Source organism: Lissotriton helveticus, chromosome 5_1 (assembly GCF_964261635.1).
Source record: "Lissotriton helveticus chromosome 5_1, aLisHel1.1, whole genome shotgun sequence".
Lineage (NCBI taxonomy): Eukaryota > Metazoa > Chordata > Amphibia > Caudata > Salamandridae > Lissotriton > Lissotriton helveticus.
The window spans coordinates 845,032,390-845,050,186 of NC_136065.1; the positions used below are offsets into that span (position 1 = coordinate 845,032,390).

The 17,797-nt window shown below is 43.8% G+C and overlaps 1 protein-coding gene across 2 annotated transcripts in view; it reads right to left on the minus strand.

Annotated features, from left to right (window-relative positions):
• Positions 1 to 17,797, minus strand: part of LOC144753409 (uncharacterized) — a 260,041-nt gene that overhangs the window by 109,037 nt on the left and 133,207 nt on the right. Inside the window, exon 1 of one of the 2 annotated variants that reach the window (XM_078641109.1) lies at positions 17,177 to 17,476. The exons of the other annotated variant lie outside the window; for it this stretch is intronic. The gene's annotated coding sequence lies outside the window, so the exon portion shown is untranslated. Of the gene's footprint in view, positions 1 to 17,176; positions 17,477 to 17,797 lie in introns of those variants that run through there. 2 annotated transcript variants of the gene reach the window in all.

The following is a 17,797-nucleotide window of genomic DNA, read 5'->3' on the forward strand; positions in this document are numbered from 1 at the left end:
GCAGCACATATTGTGCCACCCACTTAGGTAGCCCCTTAAAACATATCCAAGGTTTGCCATTGCAGCCTGAATGCAGTTTTAAAAAGGCAATTCGACTTGGAAATATAGCCCCCTTGCCAAACCTTAAACTCTCCTTTTATTGCATATATGTCACCCCTAAGGTAAGCTCTGGGTACCCAATAGGGCAAGGTAATTAACAGGTTGTACATGTACTTTTAAGTTAGTTCTACATGACCTGGTAGTGAAAACCCATGAATCCATTGTTCACTACTGTGAGGCCCACCTGTCCCATGGGATAATATTGGGTTGTCTTATTACATTTAGTATGTGATGATATTTGAATTGAAAGGCAGAAAAATATTCCATGTCTGGTCAATGAAATTGTCATTGGAAATCCTCTTTAATGGAAAAGTTGGATTTAAAATTACAATTTCGAAAATGCCACTATTAGAAAGTTGACATTTTCCTGCCCTTAGCCATTTGATGCCTGCAGCCTCCCCTGGGTCACATGACTCTGTGTAACTGACAGTCTTTGTGAATTCCTCCCAGACAGTCACACACTAGAGGGATTCGGTATGCCTGAATGTGCCATCAGCTGTAAGAATAGGGTGAGCAGAGATGGGTACAGCCCGCTTGCAATTGAATAGGCTGTGCAATGCCTTCACACACAAAGAAACCTCTAGAAACTTCAGACAACTTCATAGGAGGCACCAGATATAACAAGCATTGGAAATGCAATTGGTCTCGCCTTTGTTTAAGTTAAAGCTATTTGCTTTGCTAATGGTGTTGTATTTTAGCTATATCTTATTGAGTGTGTGTATGTGATATGTTGTCGCTTTATGTTGTTAGAATTGTAATTGTTAGCTGTGTAGTAGTTTAAAGCATAGCGTTAGGAGGAGAAGAGGAATGCAATGGGTCTTGCAATTGTGAAATTTAGAGCTATTGGCATTGTAAATGACAAGTCCTTTTATTTACATTTTAAAAACCAAAACATAAATAAATGTAATTGTCATTTACAATGGCAATAGCTCACAGTCGCGTAAATGCGAGACCTATTGCATTGTAAATGGGTTTTTTTCATATGATTTCATTCTGGAATCTATTGAATTTTAGCTTTTGATTTTTTTTTTGTTGGAAATGTATATAGAGTGCTTCCTTTGATTTTTGCATTTCACAAGCCTACTGCGCCCCACATAAAAATAAAAATAATAATTTAAAATAACAGAAGGGCTGGGATTAATGGCCTGTTGCTCTATCACCAGGGCCTTCCAGATGTTCACTCATGTGATGCCCGCCAGGTGTGCCATGCGCCTGAGGTTGCCCTCTCACTTTTTAACACACACCAGAAAAGAATCTACCTGACAGGGGAAGGTATCCCTTTGAAGGACGACTCCCCTCACAAACCAAAGGTGTCATGCTTCATCCAAGGGGTGCCTCCTCGCGCTAGGAACCTAGTCCTAACGCGGGCTACAACCACCTCTCTACGAGGGAGGAGCTCAGGGATGTTTTTTAACTTGAGCACATGGGTTGTCCTAAAAACCCTATGTGAGCGTGGTGTGTGGATGAGTATAAAGTGCAGTGCTGTTGAATGTGGGATAAAACTGCCTATAGAGCTAGCTGACGAAAACTTTATTTTAGCCACCTTATGACAGGATTAAAAACAATAGGCTGAATGATGCAGGTGTCAAAATTTAAAAAACGTGCATCCAGTGGATCTACATGTTTTGCCCATCTGCGACCTATGAGAGTGTCTTGGCCTTCGTCAGGGTTCAGTGGGTAATAACAGCTACTGCAAAAAGTATGAAACCAATAACAACAAATGGTGTATACTGAACCAAAAATTAGTGTGTTCAGTGAAGTACTCTGATACAACCTGCAATGGGAAGAGAAGAGACAAATACAACTAGTGTCAATATTAAAGGGGTGTCACATGCCAAGTAAAATCAACTTGAACACAAGTAGTGTGAAGTGTAGCAACTATTGCAACTGTGTTTGAGGCAATAGCAGAGCAGCACTTACCAAATGTGGTCTCAAAAGTTACTGCATCTGTCCGGGGCTAATTTAGCCAAAGGTACAAACGGTTTTCCCGCAATGATATCCAAGTGTGAGAAGTTTATCCAGGCCAGAGTGTTCTTCTCACTTTTTGGTACATGAAATGCTTTTTATCCTTTTATAGAATGCAAACAGAAAATCTCAACAGAGTTTTTTACTAATGCATGGAATTGTGAACCTTGAGATCTCTGGGTTCAGTGTATTTTCAGAGTAACTAGTGGGGTTTGTTTGGAAAACTTTGAGACAACCAACAACAGGATGGAAACATGTGTGTGACAGAAACTATTTCAAGTGTAACTATTATTGCCTTTGAGCTGTAAAACAATCCCTCTAGCACTTCAGTGCAAGTGCTCCATAGGAGGTGAAAAGCTACACCATAGCATCAGAAGAGAGTGATATCTCTCTACACCGAGCCAAAGAGTGAGTGACAAAGTCGCAAGCCAATGTCTAAAAACAGCTTAGTCAAAAAAAGCCAGTGGGTCTAAGGGGCCCCAAAGCCCAAACACAGGCCCTGATTATGATGTTGGGCAGACTCAGGTCTTCCTGAAACCGTTGCGGAATGGGAACTGAGTGACCTCAGGTCGGCGGATCCAACCACATCATTTGGATGCGACCGCACACAGAGTGGTAGAAACATAAATTTTGCTATGGGAGCGTGTGCGGCGGGTGGAAAACGCCTGGAGCCAAAGTTCCCATAGAAAATTTGATGTTTCCAAATAACCCTCCACTGTGTGGCAGGCACCTCAGGATGTCTGCCACACGGTGCAGAGATGTTCGCCCCCAAGGCCAAATGCAGAGAGCCAGGGGGGAATGGGTCCCTGGTAGGGGCTCCCAAAGTCAGTTTCCAACTGCCAATCCATATCAGAAAGGCCGACATGGGATTGTGAGGCCTTTCCGACTGGGCGAAGTTCTCCTTGAGCCAGTCGGAACGGCAATGGATTCCCCAGCTGGTTTAAACTCTCACCAACATCATCGTAAAAAGGCTGTCAGACTTTAAACCTACAATGTCTGTCGGAAAGCCTCTGACAAGCGGACGGAGGCTTTCCGACCAACATTTGAATTAGGCACTAAGCATCTCAAAGACAATAAGTGTGTTTGACAGCTGTCAAAAATCTGCAACTCATAAAAACAATACACCACACGTTTAGAGATCATTTTGTTTTGGTCCTTCTCTGGAACGTGTATCTGGACCGCTGCTGCAGTGTGAGAGTGCTGCCTCACAGCTGCTGCAATGTGAGAGTACCCTTGTGAACGCAATCAGCCCTAAGGGAGGGAGCAACCATTTTGCTGGCTCCTTGGAGGACCTCTCAAAATACCCAAATCCAAGTGTGAGAAGTTTATCCATGCAAGAGTAATATTCTCACATTCTGGTACTTTAAATACTTTTTATCCCTTTATAAAAGTAGGACTCCAAGTACCAGAATGCAAACAGAAATCCTCAATAGAGTTTCTTACTTATGCTTGGAATTGTGAAACTTAAGATTCCTGGATTCACTGGGTTTTCACAGTGACTAGCAGGTTTGTTTGGAAAACTTAGAGGCAACCAGCAACAGGATGAGAAAACAATCCACATGCATTTTGTTCACACCTTTAACCTATGATAGTCTGCGATATCAAGTGCTTTTTAAGGGTAAATCCATGAAACCCACAGAGATGAAAACATCTTTTGAAAGGTGAGGAAGGTTCAAGGGAATGTAATCCTACTGAAGTCTATGTGAGGCTTTTTGCTAGTTATGAGGGTTAAGATGACTTGAAAGACAGCAAGTCCCTCCAAATGAGAGAGGTGCCATGTAAAGGATGGAGCATCACGGACGAAGACAACTTACGAGGTCAGCACTGCAGCCATCCAAATCATCCTGTTTCCAGAAGCAAAAAGCCAGAGGATCTCGATGCAGGACGAAGGATTAACTCCGTCATATGTAGACCACCCTGTAACAGATTAGGGTCGAAGTAAAGAAATTTAGAATTTCAACAAACTAGCAGGTGTTTCAGTAGACTGAACTCACCAGAGAAGAACGCAAGTGAGAGATCAAAATGAGAACAGCACAAGGTTGGCACAACAAAAGAAAATGCTCAGCAGCCAGCGTGCTACCTCTAAAGTGAATGACCCAACAGGCACTGCCTTGTTAAGCACATGGAGCCTCATTCAAAACAGTGAAACACCATATCAATGTCACATGGCTAACTGAAAAGAGAGAAGCCATCATGCTGAGGCCAGGCAACCTCATCCAAACAAAGAAAACAACATACCAGAGTCATGCAGCCCTTTTTGAACTACAGGGTGCCATACTGAGGTCAAGCGACCTCATTTAAAACAGAGAAGCAGACATTTTAGAGCAGGGTACGGTAAAGAAAGGCCAAATACTGCAGTGAAGGGGGATAGAATAGCCACAACAACCTCACGAAGGGGGCAGGAAACCACAAACACAAACACAAGACAGAGGTAAAAACAGGAACCATCATGTCCCTGAAATGAAACCAGGAAAAGGATCAGAATCATTTCTCCACCCCACTTTATCTTGACCTCAGGCAACAACATGAGACCCAGATTGTTGGAATGGTTGGAGGAATTAGACAACTTCATTGAGACAATGGGAGAAAAAGGTGAAAGATGAATTCTAAATTATGCAAAATCATCCTTGAGCTGGTCACGGTCCAATCATTCATCTATCAAAAATTATGGGAATCTCTTGATACAAAATGTTTACCAAAATATTATGTAGACCACGAACACTACACATTCAACCTGGTTTCTCAGAAAAAGGGAGGGCAATGAGGTAACTAAAGCCAAAAAAGAGGCAGCAGAACGCAAGTCGCCGAATCTATCCTGAATCCCTAAGCAATTAGCAATACAGTGATTCAATGAAATGTGTGCACACAATTTCAGCACCTGCTACCAAGATGCAGCCCTAGAAACAGGATCAATCAAAATTAAACAAAATAAAGGTGCACCACGAATTATAACAGTGTAAAGAAATTTCAAGAAGGAAATCCAAAGTATGTTGAGTTCCTCTTTTATTTTCAAATTCTTCTAAAAGCCGTCGCCAAATTTACAGCAGAAACAGTCAACGCGTTTCATCCATAGCAATGAACTTCATCAGGGCAAGTTATGTTAAAAAGTAATGTCATCGGTTAAGATTCAGAAACACAACATCATTCTTGGTCCCAAGTAAATGTAGATGCGAATCAGCAATTAACTGCCCCCAAAGGAAGACAGATGATGCAAACTTGATACAGTCCATAGGCATTAATAAATGTTATCCGTTAAGATATCCAGAGAGCCAACATATATTCTATAGTTGTATTTCAAAGTAAGGGGTCCATCCACCCCTTTGTGGCACTCAAATCAGTGCCATAGACTGCAAATGGACTGGCTGTCCACTAGCAGTCTACAGCGCTAATCGACAAAACTATGGAAAAGTGTGCAAAGAGACTAGGTGCCGGCAAAACTAAAGGAACTCTCAAATAGACACCATGCAAAACCTATAAGGGACAAAGGAGCAGTTCATCAATGCCCCATTATACCTCACACACCAGGACATGTTCAAGGTCATTATCCAGATGTTCCACCAGCATCTCCCGGCCATCCTACACTCAAGGAAGTGATAAATATCTGCTAATGATTGCTCATAACACTACAAGAAAGGAATACCCACATTTAAATCTACTGATGCGAGAACACTTTGCCTGTTTTGCACTAGATTGTGGTGCGTGACAAAACTAAATCTACATCACATAATGCAACAAAAATGAACCTCAAGCCCAGACTATCGAGAACCAATGGCCAGGTCTACACCTGGATGGCTAAGAAACCATTTCCATATCTCTTCAAGTTCACGATAAATCTCACCTACAAAGACTGCAGCCCTGAGACTGAGATCCATGTAACTGATTGACCGATTTCCCCTCATTACCTTCTCAAGTCTGACCACAGCACAACAACAAAAACTCTTAGCCATCCTCTATATGGTGGAGGACCTGCCACCCACTGAGCACAAACATTCAAAACTCTTCACCGGGTTAGGAAAGATGAGAGACTTTACTGTACAACTACAAATAAATGAACATGCCAAGCCCATGGCCCAACACCACAGGAAAAATATGGTTCATCTTCAGAAGGCTATTGAAGATCTACAAGAGATAATCACAGCAGATATCACTGTGCAACCGCAAGGCCCAAGCCCATGGGTATCCCCTCTAGCAGTAGTCCTGATATGAAACACAGAGGGATAGGTATACTTCTGCTTGACGTGTGGATACCCAACCCTGCCATCCAGTGAGAACCACACCCTGGGCCCCACCTAGCTGATGAATTATGCTCCGCAATGAGGCGGAAATCTTCTCCAAACTGGACCTCAATAAGGGATATCATCAACTTGAACTTCATGAAGACTTGAGGAATATCACAACGTCCAACACTTACCTTGGCCTATTTCACTACAAATGCTTCAGATTTGGGCTACCATTGTCAACTGAAATTTTCTAAGAAGCCAAACGCTGTGTCATCAGCTCGGTCGTAAATGTCCTGAACTACAGCAACTATATTCTACTGTTTGAGACCATGCCGGAGAAACATGACCACACCCTAGAGCAAGGAAAGCAAACCTGCAACGCAACAAAGTGCAAATTCCACAAAACACAATTAAAATTCTATGAACACATCTTCTCAGACAAAGGAATGTAACTAGACCCAAATAAAATCTAGGCTTTCAGTAACTTCCCAGCTCCCAAGAATCTCAGCGACATTAGATCCCTTCTCGTAATAGCCAACTATGGCACAAGGTACATCAAAGTCTATGCCACCATCAGCCAAGCTCTGCAAGAGCTCACCAAGCAAGGGTGTTGGTTTGAGTGAAACACAACATGTGAATAAGCATTCCAAGAGATCAAAGACAGAGTGATCCATACAACCAACATGGCTGACTTTGACCTTACACTGTGCATCAACACCACGAAAGATGCCAGTCTGGTGAGCCTAGAAGCCATCCTAGCACAACACCGCTGAAGGGTATGAATGTCTACAAATCGTACCCAAGCCAGGTGCAGTATGTCAGATGTGGGGATTCCTTCTCCTAGGCCAAAAAATTTGAGCTTGGCAGTAGTATGGGTGTATGAACACTACCACATTGTCATCCACAGGAAACACTTCAACATCATTACTGTCACCAGGCACTAATAAAAATCTTTGTAAACCACCTGGACTTCAACATTGGAGACAACACCACTGTCGCCCCCCAATCAAATAGAATGGTAGAACGGTTCATGCATTCATGAAACAGACTCTACAACAAGCGAAAAATAGACATCAATATCTACAACAGTTGCTGAACACTATCCAGAGAGCATAAAGGATCAAGCCACACAGCACTATAGTTCGGGTGACCCTCATGTTTGCATGGGACCTCAAGACAAGAATACCCAGCTAGAAAACCATGCTGAATCAAGAGAAGACAAGGAGGAGAGCCTCTGAAGTGCAGCTCCAGTTTCGAAAGGAAGAAGAGATATTTAAACTATACAGGGACTCCTGAAGACATGCTCAAAGCCGAGATGTTTGAGAAGGTGAGTGGGTCCTCATGAAGCAATAGCATCACTGGAAAGGGGATGCTGAATATGATGCCACTCTGCTCAGTCTACCTGTGAAGCAAGATACCATAACTATTGCAGCAGGACACAAACAGACAACTCAGACCATCTCACACTTCAAAACATATTATTAGCAGCACTACAAGGGAAAAGAATGCGTCACTGCAGCGACAAGCTCAGACAGTGAAGACGAAGCAGAGCATACAAAAGGAAACTCCACGAGATGCCAATCGAAATGAAGCCACAAGAATCCAATGAGACTGATTGAAGAAATATAACAAACTTCTAAGTGAGATGGCATTTTCTGAAGGAAGGGGGAGTGTGATGTAACAATGGAGTACCATGGCACGAAAGCAGCTGACTAGGTCAGCCCTTCAGTCATTCACGACATCCTGTTTCTGGCTGGGAACAGCAGGGGGTTGTGGTTGCAGAAGAAAGGAGGCACTGACGTGCAGGAGACTAATTCTAGGATACAAAAACCACCATGTAACTGATTAGGGCCAAAGTAAGGAAATTATGAAATTCAACAAGACAGCAAGTCTCCTGTGTTGAAGCGCGTGGGCAGATGGGCAGAGACAAACTGGCCTATAGGGCAATTAGGCAGTGCCCGATGGGCTGGTCTGACAGATCTGTGTGTGGGCTGGTTCATTTGCAGGTGGGCCGGTTTTTAGGTCTCGCTGAGTCAGCGTGCATGCGCTGCTTGGAGAGACATTTAGTAGCAGCTTTTGGAAGTGCTCCCAAAGCGGCCACCAGCTTGGGCTCACGCGCACAAGAATGCGCGTTGCTGCCCGCGCATCCCTTGCGTGCTTTAGTGCGAAATCGTAATCACTTTCGCTTTCACAGCGACCGTGATGACTTTCTCTTTCACAGTCGCGCGGCGTTACTATTACTGCCCCGCGGCCAATTTACTTTTCACTTCACCCACACGCCTCTCCTCAACACTACAGAGAAATATGCCCTTTTCTATTTTCTCTCCTTCTATTCCTTTCCTGCTTTCCATTCCGCTTTTCTCCTACCCAAGATGGAGCCTGTTAATTTCCTGCTTCAGTCTAGCCCTTAGTGTTACGGCACGGATGCGCGATTCCACTGACGAGCGATTATACTTGCGCCGCATGAGACCTCTGTCTACTTCCCTCGAGAGTGGTTCCACCAGCTCCTGTCCATTGTGCCAGATCTCCCCTTGAAGGTGAGTGCGTCTGTTCCCTTGCACCCGGTGCAACGCTGACGACCCCCCGCCCTATTACTATTCTAATTTTACCCGCTCTCATCTCCTTCCCTTAGATCGTTTATCACCATGACTGCCTCCGGTTCTATATACTCCCATGTGGTTGGAACCACAGGCAACTGACCAGACCATTATGTCTTTTCATCAAGAAACAGGTAGGCACGCCCTCTACCCTACACCCGGAGTAGTCTCACCGGCCCTCCGCCTCCACTCGTTTCCCTTCCTCCCCAGATCCCCTTGACGGTCCACCAGTATGTGCTCTGACATCGTTAAGGTGCCTCTGTGATCTCGCTCCTACATTGACTGCCGGGACTGCTTCATCTGGACCATTCTTTCCAGTGGCTGACACTGGTAAGCCTTGCCCCCTTTTTCACATGCCACCATCGGGCACCCACCAACCTTGTTTTTTCTCACAGACCAAGGCACAAACACTTACAGAAAGGCAGATGGGAAGGTAGATTGTGAATGATTCGAAGGCAATAAAGATACATGGACATACAATCTGGTAATAATGGATAGTTCATAATTAGATTTATTAAAACGTCATTAGAAGTCCAGTGTGTGCCCATCTCTACATTTCTTTCCTGTGCTCTGTTTTTGTAGTGTGTCCATCTCTCCTTCTCTCTTTTTCTTTCTCAGTCTGTCCTTCTTGCTCTGTTTTTTCTTCCTGTAGCACTCTCTTGTTGGCTCTTACTACGTCTCTCCCTATCTCTTTCTCCATTTTTCTCCCGTCCTGGCTCTGTCTTTCTTAGTCTCTGTCTTTCTTTTGCTTTCTCTCTTTCTATGCCTCTCTGCCTCCCTTTCTCTCCTCATCTTTCTCTTGTCTCTCTGCCTGTCTTTCTCTGCCACTTCCTGTCTGACTTCTTTTTCCCTCTCTCTGTATCTTTGTGTATCCTTGTCTCTGACTTTCTATTTTCGCCCTATCTTTGACTTTTGTCCTGCTCTGCCTGTCTCTCATTATCTCTCTCTCTGTCCTTATCTGGAATTCCTAATTTCTGTCCCTGATTTTCTTTCTTTCTACATCTCCCTCTCCCTCCCCCTCCCCCTCCTGTTTATTTCTCTCTCTTCCAGGCACCGAGCTATGGGTGTTCTTAATGTCCTGGACAAACTGCAAATGTTTGGTGCTAAGTGTTATTTTTGTGGTGCACGTATAATGAACAAGCATTTCCAATGCAATAGGTCTCGCATTTGCGAGAGTTGGAGCTATTAGCATTGTAAATGACAATGACTTTTATTCATTTGTTTTGAAAACCTGCAAGAGGTGCATAAACATGCACTTTGTACCTATAATCCTTGATTACGAGAAGCAAGGCTGTCAGTAAAAGACTGCAAGCTTTGCTACTCATAAGCAAGGACTATAAGTACAAAGTGCTTGTTCACGCACAGCTTGCAGGTTTTCAAACGCATAAATAAATGAAATTGTCATTTACAATGCCAATAGCTCAAACTCTCGCAAATGCGAGACCTATTGCATTGCAAATGCTTGTTACTGTTGATTTCCCTGATAGTACCCTTTTTAGGCCGAGCTAGAGTCAGCGCTCATGCGCTGCTCTGCGAGGCATGCGGTAATTGAGAATGGACTTGAAGCTCTGCCCATATTTTTCATTGGCTTGTGTCCTTGTCCTTTGTAAATGCTGGCTTCTGATTCCTTCATCGCCTTGTTAGTCCCTCCTTGTCCTCATTTGAAGCCTCCCATGGCGACAGGCCCTTTTACTTCTGTTGTTACACGGAATGTCTTATTTGTTCTGTAAGCACTATTTTCTTTAATGGGATTTGCGCTGCTGCAGGCACAACATGCTTTCCTTACATCCAGTGCGCCATGCCGCCTTCACTTTCCAAGCAGCTGATACAATGGCGGCCGCTTCTGTGTAAAGCCATATGTCTCGCATTTACAAGAATTGGAGCTGTACTCTCGTAAATGCGAGACCTATTGCATTTGAAGTGGTTGTTTTATAGGTCGCTCGCCATATTCAGGTTAACAAATGGTATTGCTTTTTTTTTATTTTTAAATCTCTGCAATGACGTGCTAACTTTTAACATTATTATTGTTTTTTAATGAGTCACCCGCACTGCAAATCTAACATGGCAATGCGCGCCTTTCATTTATGCTGGGGCTGGCCAAAAGCAACTTTTAAACATCGTTTTTTTACCCAGCAACTGCAAATTGTGGCACTTTAGCAATGGTGCCCTTGTCCACTGTCAGCAGCTTCTAACATTTCCACCCGCTTTCCCTACGTGACAGCGATGGAGCTGTTGCGTTGCCTGAATGAACCTCTGTGATCTTCATAGACCCTGCAGACATGACGGACAGCAGCAGAAGGTTTCTTTACTTTCGATGACACTTCTCCATTCATTCAAAGATAATTTTGGTAACTTGAAGGAATAGGCAGGGTTGGCTCGGCCTATTCTTTATAACCCCCCTTTCATTCTTTCATCCCCTTTCCCACTGCACCTTGCTAGCGCGGACTGTTCTGCTCCATTTTCCCCACCCTCCATTCAGTCCATTCTGAGTTGAAGGGGTTCTCAATAGAGATTTCAATGCTTCTCCTTTCTCTTCCACTTTCTCAGATCACCTTCCTTACATTCTCTTACTGCGCTTCCGCCTTCTGATTCTGCTGCCTGGATGAGTTACCTCTTTCTAGATAAAGGCGGGAGGCTTATTCTAGCTGTGTTCATGTACAAGTTACGGTTTCTTGTGTTTAGCTTTCCTTGTTTTAAGCTGGTACACTTTTTCTAGTTTTTCTGTTTTGTAGCACCCTGTATTAAAACAAAGAAATCTAATTCTGGACTTTATACCAAATACCTCCAGGTTTCACCATGTTTCTTTTTTGACAATTAAACATGCTTCAGTTCTGCCATTCATAAGAGCTGTATTTTTCTGGTTTGGGTCGTTCAGATTTGATCTCACCAGAATAACATTTAGATGACTTTAAAGAATTTGGTCACCAGAATCAGAACTGAAGTAACTCTGCAAATGACTGTAGGTTTGCTATGTCAAGGGCCACGAGAATTATGCGATTGTGAAGCCACAGCGATTTTTGTATAATAAAAGATGTGCCGTATTTGCCACATAATCTAGTAAAATGGAAAAATAACTAAGTAATACTTCCCAAAAATATACCGCATTACAAGGCATAAATTGATTTTTCTTGCTGCATAATTTACTCAACCCTGACGCATATTTTGGCCCTCCCATGCTGCATAATTCCAGTGGCCCGGGCTATGTCCTACCACTTGTATAGTGTCTTTATCAAGAGTCCATTCCTCAGCGGTAGGATGCACTGTAAACTTGTGCGGCAGGAAACATGCTGCGTTTGTGCAATCAGTTTCTCTTACTTTCCCAGCTGCTTGTAGGCACTCCCCGAGTGTTTCCTGTGAATACAGTTACAGCAGAATAATGGAAGAGCAGCTCCTATTTTATGCCTTGCCCTTGTGTGATGTGGAGATGCACGTCTCCCTCCCTGAGAAATATGACCAAGACTGAATCATCTTCACCTCTTTAAAAACTCCATACACTCATATATATTACTTAAAGACATAAGTTTGGAAGCGAGCTAAAGCGGACTATCAAGTTGACTGGCTACGCCACGAAAAAAGAAACAATATCAAAATCCTCTCACACCCCTGTCTCACTAACTCAACAACCTGACCTCCCAACTCATTACTTGGAAATGAGATGTGAATGAGAGACTGGGTGAGGATCATTAGGAGTGTGTCAAAGTTTGTGTGGCTAAGTAGCTGCAGTCACCCCTAAAGAAATGAGAATTGCAAAATTCTGTTTTCTTGGGCGGGATGTATGTTCAAATTTTGTTCAAGCATCTAACATGGAGGAAATTATCGGACAATATGTTAATATGCTAATGAAGTGTTTTCAGGTTTGTTTTTTAACGAATTACTGCCCCCCAACCAATTTATCTTGCGCGAACTAAACTTTTTTTTGTCACAAAATGATTTATGTTCATTTATAGTTAAGTTTCATTAATCAGACCATATGTTTTCAAAGGAGACACGTCAAAACAGTCAAATCAATAACATACAATAATGTGCACAATATAAACAAGTGTACAGGGGTTCACAATGGATACTCAAAAATTTCAAGGATTAACAGCGGGTTCCACGAGAGTGGTATTAGTCAATCCTAGCTGCACCCTTCTTCCTTGTCACAGGCTGGGGGTCAACGCGTTTCGAACCATATTAAATCGGTGCAGCTAGGATTGACTAATACCACTCTCGTGGAACCCGCTGTTAATCCTTGAAATTAATAAACACGTCACAGGTTTTGTGAGACAGGCAGGCAGTCCAATTCCATCCCTACTTCCACCTGTTCACTGGTTTTTGAATGAAAGGACTGGTTTCTTTTGTGTATCATTTTTTCTTGTTGAAATGTTGTTTACGTCGCAATTTATTTTGAATGTACCTGTTATGTAGGAAGTCATTTTGGTGTCTTTGAATTTTGAGTATCCATTGTGAACCCCTGTACACTTGTTTATATTGTGCACATTATTGTATGTTATTGATTTGACTGTTTTGACGTGAGTCTCCTTTGAAAACATATGGTCTGATTAATGAAACTTAACTATAAATGAAAATAAATCATTTTGTGACAAAAAAAAGTTTAGTTCGCGCAAGATAAATTGGTTGCGGGGGCAGTAATTCGTTAAAAAACAAACCTGACTAGCCACTTCTGTTCTGTTTATCAGTTGTTGAGGTCCAGGCTAGCCAGTTGTAGGACCCAATACCTCCTTTTGTGCACTCAATGAAGTGTTTTCGTCAGTTACAACATACCCATATATGACAGAGTATCAGACCTGTCACCTTTAGAAAGTAAAGCATTTGCAATGCAATAGGTCTCGCATTTTCAAAACGTTAACCTATTAGTATTGTAAATGACAAGGCCTTTTATTATTGCATGTTTTTTAAACAAATAAATAAAAGGCAATGTAATTTACAATGCCAATAGCTCTAAAACTCGAAAATGCGAGACCGGTTACATTGCAAATGCTTGTTTTTTTTTTAGCTATCTGCTTCGCTAATGGGTGCCACTTTTAGTTAGGTTCCCAGGCCTATTTTTCATCCCAGTCTGACCCTGTGGGCAGCCTGTTCAAGGAACTTGAGCCGCGGTAGGTCCTCTTCCTGCCCGTCCTCAGGGAGAGCGTTCACTTTATGTGTCTCCTCCATCAGGGCTATTCTGACGGATGGTCTAATAATGACGTGCTAACAGTGCTTTAAATGGGCTGGTACCAGCGTCGGATTGGTAACGCGGGCACTCGGGCAATGCCCGAGGGGCTGGTGTCGAGTTCCAGCTGTGGGCTGCTTTTATTAGCGATTAGCGATTTGGCAGTTTCTGCATTCTTCGGATGCCACCAGTGGTTGCCTGAGTGGCCTTTTGGAGGCAGATGGGCCTCAATTACTTCCCTTCTTAAGGACAGAGGTTTCACTCCCTTTCTCTCACTGGGGCCGGCCCATTAACATATGCTTATTGAGCGGGGGCAGGGGGCCGGAGCAAAAGTGGCCTCACTTGTATTCAGGGGTGTTTCACCACTGCAAGCTAATCTGTGCATTTTTTTTACCCCCCCCCCCTTTTTTTTTTTTTTTTACTTCGCCGAAGCAGTGTTTTGCAAAGGCAAAATGCACATGTGGGCCACTTTTTTTTTATTGTGCCCAGGCTGATTTTTAATCCCAATCCAATCCTGGCCGGTACTCACCGGTACTGAGTACCGGCACTTCTTTTTGTCCCCCCTAAGAGTACCGGCACTCCTCCGTTACCAAATAGAGTACCGGACGTCAGTCACAGATAGTCGTGAGCATGCATCGCATTTCTACACTGCGGCGCATGCTCACATATTGGTGATTTCACAAGGAGGGCAGTAACGCCATGGCGCCAAGGCAGAGCAACGTGTGACCCAGGCGCACAATGCCCATTGGACTTCAGTACAACAATGCCCCTCCTCCCCCTCCCTCCATCGCCCACCCACCATGTGTGGCAGCCCGGCTGAGACAGATTGCCGGGCACACACACAGCCGCACCAGAGTACTTCACAGGTCTTTGAAAGACCTTTTTGCTTTTTGAAGTGTTTCACAACTTCTTAACTTCTTAGAGAGCCCCCGCAGCTCCACTCTGACTTTTGCTTAAAGAATGAAATGAAACTGTGCACAGCCATTGGACGAGAGAAAAAGGTGGGGTGCAAGGAGGGGAGGAAAAATAGTCCGCACTCATTTGTGCATGCCGGTATCTATATGCGTTAGCACCTTAAAGGCTAGACCGCGGATTTTTTTGGGAAAATGCGCAGCGTCCCCATGGAATGCACCCTATAGGACTAGCCCAGTGGTATCTCACAAGACTCAAAGGAAGCCCCTGGCATCTGGTGGAAATCCTACCACACCTAAGGGCAGAGCATGTAGCTGCTCTTGAGGGACTCTCCCCTCTACCACATTACAGTACATCCGCTGTGGAGCACAGGCTTGTAAAGAGAAGCACACTGTACCCTCTGGAGGGGGCAGCATTTCATCCTCTATTTGTGTACTTTTACCTGCTAAACAAACACCCGGTAGGGTTGTAAACAAGTAAATCCTCCCCCAGGTTTTGCTGTCTAACAAGTGTTGTGTTGGGCTGCCAGACGTTCTCTGTGTGACGCATGCATCAAGGCTGTTAGAGATGTGACTCTTGGCCAAGCCCTTGACCGGTCCTGTGGAACCTGTTGATTTTACTTATGTCTCGGTCAGTGGGACCTAATGCCCTCAGCAAAAGCAACAATGAATACAAGCATTGGCAAAGTCAGTAGGCCTCACTTTTGTGACCTGTTGAGTTTGCCAGTGTTTTTTAACTGTGTGGGAGCAAAAGAAACACGGGTTGGGGGAAAGCAGCATGGAGTGCACAGGTGAGGAGATGTTAAAAAGCAGATGGGTGAGCACGGCAAAAGTGAGGGGCTGGGAGAAGCTGTCAGTCAACACAGAACAACACTGAGTGCAGAGGAAAGACATACACAAGGGAGGTGGCTTGAAAACACACTCTCTAATGGAGTACTTCACACAAAAGAAAAAAAGTGTTGTGACCCTTCAACTGTTTTTTATTAGACCCTCGCTTAGTCCCGCCTCTAGCCCCGCCTCCTTCACACGCCCCCAGCTCGATCTGATGAGTACCTGCACTTTTCCCCCCCATTTAAAGCACTGCGTACTAAGGTGTTTATTATTCTGCAACCAGGGCCAACTCCTGGGTGTTTTTCAGTCCCTCTATTGGTGCAGACAAAACAGAGTCAAGTGGGGCATCAAACTGCATACTTCCATGCACGAGTAGTTAATCCAGTCCAAGGGTTTTCTCTGTAGATTAAACCAAGGTCACCAGAGTTTTCCAATTACAATTACAACTGCTGATTATTTCTTTCATGACAAGAATCTAAGGTTACTATATGCAGAAGCGTAACTTAGGGGGGGGTACACAGAATACACAATAAGTGTATTCTGTTGTACGTATGCAGTAGGTCGGGGATGGTGAGATGTTTGTCGAATTTCTCTTAGGATTTTTACTTGAATATGCAGGCACTAACTCTCACACCCACACTTTCGGCGCTATGGTAAACAAAGGCTCACACCTTGTTAGCACTTCACACAGACTTGAGAGGCAGCTTTTCACTTTGTTCAGGCTCTGTTTAGGAGATCTGACGTTCTTACAGTGCATGCATATGTGTTGGCCTTTCCCAGTATTTGCACAAAATAAATAGCATTTATGTAACGCTTACTGCCCCTGAGGAGGCGTTGTAATAATTTAAATATCACTATTTTTTCTTTTAAAGCACTATGTGTTTTGGAAGCTTTACGCTGACAAAAGGCAACATTGGCTTATGTGAAACTTACAAAAGTGTGAATCTTCTGCCTAAATCAGGAGGGTTTGTAAGTATACTCAAAATGTGCTCAAATGTACTCATGATAGACCTGATAAACATATGTAAGGGCTTAAGATCTGATATCACTTCTTGTGATGCCACTTCCTGTGATGTCACACGCTGTGATGTCACACGCGCCGCGATGTCACGCGCCCTGATGTGATGCCCCTTGCATACTGAATACTTAGGTTAGTCCCCCCCCTTCTGTTTTTAGGACTTGTTTACCGAAATGTACATGTTTGCAATTAATTGAATTTGAGGTAAACCAGAATGTATTCATTTTTTATGGAATCGATAGAACAGAAACAGTGTCCTGCATGATATGGAGTCATCCGATAAGCTTTCAAAATACCTTATTTCGAAGTCTTTCTCTCTGCGTGATCAAACACAGGAGCCGAGCGCTCACGTAAGTGTCCTACCTGAGCCGAGTACAGACCTGTTAAACATGTTTCCGGGCTCCAATCTGTAAATTTCGAAGTTCAAGTTGCAGTAGGTACAGAGGTAGCAAATTAGGGACGGCGAAAACACAGCTTCTGCTGGTGAAAAGTAAGAGGAGTTTCGCTCTGCTGCAGGTTCCCCTTGTCCCACGGTTGGCACTGAGATTTTGTCTCGTCTCTAGCCTTCAGGTCACAGTTGGCGCTTACTTATCCGTGGCGTCGCCTTTTGTAAAATTAAGGTGGAAGGCACCGGGTTTCGATTCTGCATCAACTACCGAGCCCGGTTTCCGGCTTTTACTGAGGGCGTCTCCGCTGGGTACTTGTAACCTGTGCAATAGGGGTGGGGTCTCCGAGAGTGGCACAGGCGCAAAGGCGCGGCTAAAAAAGAATAACATATTCTATTCACCATCCTGGTAACTGCATATAAAATAAGGCACAACTTAAATAAAAAATAAATTCAATTTCAACTAGTCAATGGGAAATGTATTATTTCACATCATGAAACATCGATGCACGTCGGGGTTTTGTTTAAGTTGGGTGAAAATGGACTCCTGGTTTACCTGGACTTGGGACAGGGAGAAGGGAAGGTTAGGACCAAAAGCAGCCATGTCATTCCCCAC